The sequence below is a fragment of the Rutilus rutilus genome (genome assembly GCF_951802725.1).
Source record: "Rutilus rutilus genome assembly, chromosome: 5".
Classification (NCBI taxonomy): Eukaryota; Metazoa; Chordata; class Actinopteri; order Cypriniformes; family Leuciscidae; genus Rutilus; species Rutilus rutilus.
In genome coordinates this window covers 27,374,523-27,383,261 of record NC_140213.1, presented here as the reverse complement: position 1 = coordinate 27,383,261, position 8,739 = coordinate 27,374,523, and the positions used below count along the sequence as shown (strand labels likewise).

Here is an 8,739-nt window from a genome sequence, read left to right as displayed (position 1 = left end):
AGATGAGAAAACATAAGCTGCTCTTGACATCCCTTCTAATCAGGGTGGGTCCGTGTACGTTTTGATAGTTTGTTTTTTCATTTGAAACACAAAACAAAATAACGAGAAACCACCTGTTTTTCGTTTGTCGTTTCAAACCAAAAACAAAGAAACGGTAAAAAAAGAGCCGTTCTCCCGTTTTTGGTTCTGAATCCAAAAACGAAAAATGACAAAACCAAAATCAAATAACGGTCCGATTTTGTTTTTTTGAAATTCCTTTTTCCATTTTTCCGTTTGAAGATCTACATTGAAATATAGACAGGTTGGCCACGTGACCCGGAAGTAATAGTAAATATGGCCTATCAAAATAAAAGCCAAGCTTTTAGAACGGTCATACTATTCAGCGCTAACGTTATACCAGAGTAACGTTAGAAGAAGAAAAATCAATTAATAAATAGCCTTATATAAACCTGGACCGGAATAAATATGTTAGTGTGGCAAAAGGGCGGTATTACAGGTAGAAAGAATTTCGACTACGCCACCCGGGGAATTTCGCCCCGGGAAATATGGACAACACTCAAGTTACTATTACTAGGTCACTCAGGTTCGATTCTCTAATAAAGGTAGGCAGAGACGTGGATATGAAAATATACAAATTTTATTTATACAAAGTTTAATTTAAAGCAGCAGGGTAATTACGTTAAAAAAAAGGCAACCTGGAGCTATACTGACAAGGTTTTGAGTTACAAACACATTCAAGTAAACTAAAACACATTGGAATAAACACACACTCTTTCCATACTAATACACTGGTTACACAGACACAATAGAAAAAAAGACACAGACTAACAGGGCTGAGGCAAACCACGGGAGGAGGGATCACTAAACTTAATTTGCCAAAAGCACACTCACACACACAGCAAAGACTTCAAAAGTGTCACGGCAAACATTCGAAGGAAGCACCACCACCACAAGAGATCCTCCACCTGTGGAACCTCAGCACCTGAAACAAAATAACAAAAAAGCAATGCACTAAAGCCCAGTTGAATGATGTTTAGGGTACGGTCATGAGCAGATCTATCACCATTAGTAAACCATCACGAATAACATACAAAGGTGTAAACAAAGACCATAAATAAATAAATAAATAAACTCAATTCACGCAATGAGCTCACAAGCAGATAGTTTGGTGTTCCATTTTTGACACCAAATGTTAACCTCAAAAGTTCAATAAAAGAAACATTAAATCAACAAATAATAAATAAAACCAGACAGCAACGGTCCCCCTCATCAGTGGGGTGACGATCTTCTCACAGATGGCAAAAAGTTTGTATTGCACACGGTAGCGACAGTGGAGCAGGAAAATACGATGCGCTCTTAATCTGGCAGCAAGGAATCGACGGGGCTGTAATAGCTTTTTATAGCACCAGCAGGAAGAACAAGATCGCCGGACGAGAGGGAAAATCCTAAGCCAAATACAAAGAAACACTAAGATTTATGCCTCAATGGCTAAACTTTCAGCTCGTAACTACATGCGCAATAACACTTACCGGAAGTAGACGATGCATTCGCACAATGTACTTGTCCTTTCACAGGCACGGGTACTCAAATCATGCAATCCGCTGTTCAGATAGACTACAGGGACACTGCACATAACTCAACACAATCAGCCGATCCTAAACCCCCAAATAAAGACAAACAATACGCTTTCCATCAACAGTTCACACCTACCTGAAAGGCGAGCAGCCAGCAAATGCAACCACTGCGACAAACCGAAGGAAAACCGGAGAAGACAGACAAGCTAAACACAACACTAATAATTAGTCCCCTACATACAAACAAACTAAAAACAGAAGTTGCTATATGCTAACACACATACCTACAGCCACTGTAAACACTGGAAGGAGGCGGAGTCGAACGTGACGCATCCCGGGCTACAGCCAACCAGCTCTTAAATAGGGTGGATTACCTGCTGATAGGTGCTCACTAATGTCCATCACCTCATTCATCCGGTTACAATCCATCCCCACCTTTTGTATCGTCGCCCCGACGATAGACCACTAGCCCATGACGGCTACACACCGGGAAACGAGTGAAACACAAGTTCTCTGCCATGACGGCTACACACACTGAGAAACGAGTGAAACACAAGTTCTCTGCCATGACGGCTACACACACCGAGAAACGAGTAAAGCACAAGTTCTCTGTCATGACGGCTACACACACTGAGAAACGAGTGAAGCACAAGTTCTCTGCCATGACGGCTACACACACCGAGAAACGAGTAAAGCACAAGTTCTCTGCCATGACGGCTACACACACTGAGAAACGAGTGAAACACAAGTTCTCTGCCATGACGGCTAAATACACTGAGAAACGAGTGAAGCACCAGTTCTCTGCCATGACAGCTACACGCACACCGAGAGATACACAAGTTCTCTACCACGACGGCTAAACACACTGAGAAACGAGTGATACACAAGTTCTCTGCCATGACGGCTACACACACTAAAAACGAGAGAAACACAAGTTCTCTGCCATGACGGCTACACACACACTGAGAAACGAGTGAAACACAAGTTCTCTGCCATGACGGCTACACACACACTGAGAAACGAGTGAAACACAAGTTCTCTGCCATGACGGCTAAACACACTGAGAAACGAGTGATACACAAGTTCTCTGCCATGACGGCTACACACACTGAGAAACGAGTGAAACACAAGTTCTCTGCCATGACGGCTAAACACACTGAGAAACGAGTGATACACAAGTTCTCTGCCATGACGGCTACACACACTGAGAAACGAGTGATACACAAGTTCTCTGCCATGACGGCTACACACACTGAGAAACGAGTGAAACACAAGTTCTCTGCCATGACGGCAACCAATTTCCTTGTGCCGCCCGGATGCGACACGTTCGACTTCCACACACCTCAACTCGCCCCAACTGATCCGAGACTAGCTGAGAGTCAATGTGACAGCAATATTGTAAGGCCTGGAAAAGTTCATCGTCCATGATTACAAATCAGGAAAGATCACTTACCAATACAAAAACTCACAGGTCTACTTGTCACACACTCCTGAAAGAAACTGCTGCTGTCTGGTTTCTGCAAAAAAAAGAAAACAAACAAAATACCCAAAAACACTAAACCAACAAAATAATACCCACGTCTTTGCACTACACAATAGAGATCCTGCCGACTATACGCCAAAATGTGGCAAAAGGGCGGTATTACAGGTAGAAAGAATTTCGACTACGCCACCCGGGGAATTTCGCCCCGGGAAATATGGACAACACTCAAGTTACTATTACTAGGTCACTCAGGTTCGATTCTCTAATAAAGGTAGGCAGAGACGTGGATATGAAAATATACAAAAATTTTATTTATACAAAGTTTAATTTAAAGCAGCAGGGTAATTACGTTAAAAAAAAGGCAACCTGGAGCTATACTGACAAGGTTTTGAGTTACAAACACATTCAAGTAAACTAAAACACATTGGAATAAACACACACTCTTTCCATACTAATACACTGGTTACACAGACACAATAGAAAAAAAAGACACAGACTAACAGGGCTGAGGCAAACCACGGGAGGAGGGATCACTAAACTTAATTTGCCAAAAGCACACTCACACACACAGCAAAGACTTCAAAAGTGTCACGGCAAACATTCGAAGGAAGCACCACCACCACAAGAGATCCTCCACCTGTGGAACCTCAGCACCTGAAACAAAATAACAAAAAAGCAATGCACTAAAGCCCAGTTGAATGATGTTTAGGGTACGGTCATGAGCAGATCTATCACCATTAGTAAACCATCACGAATAACATACAAAGGTGTAAACAAAGACCATAAATAAATAAATAAACTCAATTCACGCAATGAGCTCACAAGCAGATAGTTTGGTGTTCCATTTTTGACACCAAATGTTAACCTCAAAAGTTCAATAAAAGAAACATTAAATCAACAAATAATAAATAAAACCAGACAGCAACGGTCCCCCTCATCAGTGGGGTGACGATCTTCTCACAGATGGCAAAAAGTTTGTATTGCACACGGTAGCGACAGTGGAGCAGGAAAATACGATGCGCTCTTAATCTGGCAGCAAGGAATCGACGGGGCTGTAATAGCTTTTTATAGCACCAGCAGGAAGAACAAGATCGCCGGACGAGAGGGAAAATCCTAAGCCAAATACAAAGAAACACTAAGATTTATGCCTCAATGGCTAAACTTTCAGCTCGTAACTACATGCGCAATAACACTTACCGGAAGTAGACGATGCATTCGCACAATGTACTTGTCCTTTCACAGGCACGGGTACTCAAATCATGCAATCCGCTGTTCAGATAGACTACAGGGACACTGCACATAACTCAACACAATCAGCCGATCCTAAACCCCCAAATAAAGACAAACAATACGCTTTCCATCAACAGTTCACACCTACCTGAAAGGCGAGCAGCCAGCAAATGCAACCACTGCGACAAACCGAAGGAAAACCGGAGAAGACAGACAAGCTAAACACAACACTAATAATTAGTCCCCTACATACAAACAAACTAAAAACAGAAGTTGCTATATGCTAACACACATACCTACAGCCACTGTAAACACTGGAAGGAGGCGGAGTCGAACGTGACGCATCCCGGGCTACAGCCAACCAGCTCTTAAATAGGGTGGATTACCTGCTGATAGGTGCTCACTAATGTCCATCACCTCATTCATCCGGTTACATTAGCAACAGTAGTTTATTTTATTTTATTTTTTTACAAATTTTATTAACATTTTGTCAAATTACAATTTTAACACGTATACGAAATTGAATCAATATACAACTTCATATATCTGATCTTAACAAGGTGAAAAAATTAAAAATAAAGAAATAAAGAAATAAAATAGAAATAAAATAACAAAACACATAGAAACATAAATGAAAAACACTTAGGGGTCTGCTTATGCATTAAAGTTAAAATAATGAAATAATTTGTTTTGTTTAATTTGTTGTTCTTTTTTTTTTTAATTTTCAATGCTGTCCCAATATTTTTTAAGGTCTGTAATTTTGAAATTGTAAAAGGAGGGTTTGCTTCTTTGCCAAATCATTTTGTGCAGATAATATTTAGCTAAAATAATTAAGTTAATTACATATTTTTCATTGGCTGATAAATATGGCTCAGTGACTATAAGAAGTATTTCAAATTTGCTTAGAGAAATATTCTTTTTTATCTTTTGGGAAATAAATCTTTGTAAATGGGACCAAAAGGAAGCTACAAGGGGACAATCAACAAAAACATGCTCAATGGTTTCTCCTTCACAGCCACAGAAAGTACAAATGTTACTCACAGTTGGAAAAAAAGTACAGATGTTTGCTTTTGAAGGGTAATACCTGTGAACAATTTTGAATAAAACTTCTTTGATTTTATTTACAATAATATACTGATGAGGTAGCAGGAAGATCATGTTCCATAGTTTCTTGACCAGTAAAGTCCATCGGTGTTTACAGGAGTACTGATAGGATCAAGTATGTTTCTAATAAAAGTATTGTTACATCTCTTATCTGTAAGTGGTATGCCAGAAATAGCAGGAGAACGACTGTTACAGATAGAGAAGTATCTGTCTGTATGCTCTGTGCTAAAGAAACAAGACTAACAGGAATAGACTCAATCACCATTTCGAATTCTTCTTGAGATGTATCAATACCATATTTTTCCATGAAGTGCTCATAAGAATAAAATTCATTTTTTGTATTTAGCAGATTGTTTACTGTATTCAGATTACTCATAAACCAATTATTCAGAAAGAGTGTTTTGTTTTTGTGTAGTATATATGCATTGTTCCAAAGAATACAGTTGTGAGGGGAGAAATTGTGTTTAAAGATAAGATTCCAACATAACAAGGTTTGTTTATGAAAATTGCTTAATTTCACGGGGAGCTTTCCTACCGAAAAAGGACATATCAATAGAAAGTTAAGACCACCAATAGTTTCAAATAAGCTGTTTGGAATAATATTCCACATACTATTTGGACACTTGAGGAACCTTTTAATCCAGTTGATTTTTATAATTTGGTTAAATGAAGTAAATGTCAGTACATTCAGACCACCTTCAGCCAGAGGGTTTGAGAGAACAGACCTTTTAACCTTGTCAGGCTTATTCTTCCATATAAATTTGAAGAGAATTTTATCAAATTGGGAACAAGTGGATTTTGGAACATCTAGAGATGAGAAAACATAAGCTGCTCTTGACATCCCTTCTGCCTTACTTAACAGAACTCTGCCATATATGGATAGATCTCTGGCAGACCAACAATTAAATTTGGTTTTGATGGTCTGAGTCACCGGGAGCATATAGGTCCAGAGTTTCTCTAGGATTTCTCGATATTTTAATACCAAGATAAGTTATAGTGTTTTTGAGCGAGATATTACATATTTCAGATTGGCTGCTGTCTTTAAGGGGCAGAATTTCACATTTTTTAACGTTTAATCCTGATACTTTTGAGAATTTAAATATTGTAGATAAAGCTAGGGGTACTTGTTCGATATTTTGCAAACATAAAGTAGTTAGCAACAGTAGTTTATTACAGCTATTTAATATCGTGCCTATCCAGACATCACCAGTCGCGTTTAATGAGCGCATTGTTTGACTCAATACAGTTGGTAATATAGGTTAACCTAAGAACTTATTGTGTGTGCAGAGTTGTTACTATTAGCGCTATATTATATAATTAAATTTATATTTAATGTGGTTTCCACCGTAATGGACAGCGATCTGACAGCGATTGAATGAATACTTGTCAACGTGAATTCCCACGTGACGTCATGCGTAGGCCTAATAATATCCGTCCCTATCTCGTCTTTGCCATTCGATTGACACCCTCGTAAAACTTGTGTTGGTCCTCAAATATAATTTTATCCTAACGCATCATATCTATTTTCAAAAAGCCCAAGGACACGCTGTTACCTCGCTCACGTTATACAGTGTTAATCAGTCATTTAAATACTGCTACCTGCTGGTAGAAAGGGGGAACAGTTATCCATTACGGTGGAAACCACATTAAATACATTTAATTATATAATATAGCGCTAACAGTAACAACTCTGCACACACAAATTGAGCCAAACAATGCGCTCATTAAACGTGACTGGTGATGTCTGGATATTAAATAGCTGTAATAAACTACTGTTGCTAACATATTTATTCCGGTCCGGTTTATATAAGGCTATTTATTAATTGATTTTTCTTCCTTTAACGTTACTCTGGTATAACATTAGCGCTGAATATTATGACCGTTCTAAAAGCTTGGCTTTTATTTTGATAGGCCATATTTACTATTACTTCCGGGTCACGTGGCCAACCTGTCTATATTTCAATGTAGATCTTCAAACGGAAAAATGGAAAAAGGAATTTCAAAAAACCAAAATCGGACCGTTACTATTTGATTTTGGTTTTGTAATTTTTCGTTTTTGGATTCAGAACCAAAAACGGGAGAAGGGCTCTTTTTTTACCGTTTCTTTGTTTTTGGTTTGAAACGACAAACGAAAAACAGGTGGTTTCTCGTTATTTTGTTTTGTGTTTCAAACGAAAAAACAAACTATCAAAACGTACACGGACCCGTGTATCATTCGTTCAGTCGTTTTTTAATTTAATATTGAAAGTAGAAAAATGAGAAAACAGTTCCTTTTTCGATGTTCATTTTTTCCAAAACAACGAAAAACAAGAATTCAGCTTGATTTTTCGTTGTTCGTTCTTTGGTAGAAAAATTTATAAACAGCTGGAATATTTGATTTCTACATGTAGGCGGGAATGAAACGCCCCTTTCCTTTGATTTGTCAGCCGAAGATCAAACTGTCCCGTCATCAGTTCTTCCGGTTCTTCCTCAGTTCTGCACTGCAGAATAAGAGTCCTCGCGTTGTGATTCTTAACGCGTTTATTGCAACTACATTTCATCTTTTTTTTTCATCAAATAACCAGACTAACATGGCTCGACACAATCCGTACTGGGGAAAACACTAGACAGGGCTTTCTTCTGTGTAGATATAAATTCACCTACGCTTTGCATCAGCTGGGTATGCAGGTAGCCTAAATGACGGCTGTTAGCCTACATGGTCGCCCTCGCCCAATAATTTTTTTAAAAATAATAAATGAAGATATAAATCAATATAATTAGTTGTAAATTTAATATTTTTAACACTAATACAAAAAGAAAAGAATAATGCATACACAATATGTCTATATTAACGTAAACGCATGACATTCAGACTGACTATCTAACAACCGGAGAACAGAGAACAACAGAGATATTAAAATACATACTCTTCTGAGTTTTATGATGTAGGCCTTGTGTTTTATTAAAATGTATTAATTTATATCTCAAAGATGTGCGCTTGTATCGCAGCGCACCGGGTCATGTTGAGAGGGAAACAAACGCATTTTATTATTAGCCTATTCAGAAATAGTGTAAAAGATCGGTAAATAAAATGCAACATTAACATTATAAACACTATTAATATAGGCTATGTCTATGCGTATTTTACTTCCCCTTACTGTAGCCTATGTCAAATCCTTAAATGAATGGTATCCTATTCAGAAAACAACAAGAATGAAAAATAAGTAGCCACGTGCAATAAAAATATAGCCTAATAGCTTATAAAAATAGCCTATTTTGTCCTTTATTATAAACAACATTTAGCCAATTTTAAACGCCAAGCCTAAACGAATTTATTTGAATCGAAACTGAAACTGTACCGACGTTGGT

General features: G+C 38.1%; 1 long non-coding RNA gene across 1 annotated transcript; it reads right to left on the bottom strand.

Moving 5' to 3' along the window:
• Window positions 1–632: 632 nt before the first annotated feature.
• Window positions 633–4,716, bottom strand: LOC311290697. Its single transcript, XR_014627437.1, has 3 exons — window positions 1,711–4,716; window positions 1,530–1,625; window positions 633–1,445 (listed from the first exon to the last, which is right to left on the bottom strand). It is a non-coding gene; the product is annotated as an uncharacterized lncRNA (long non-coding RNA).
• Between the last annotated feature and the right edge of the window lie 4,023 nt (window positions 4,717–8,739).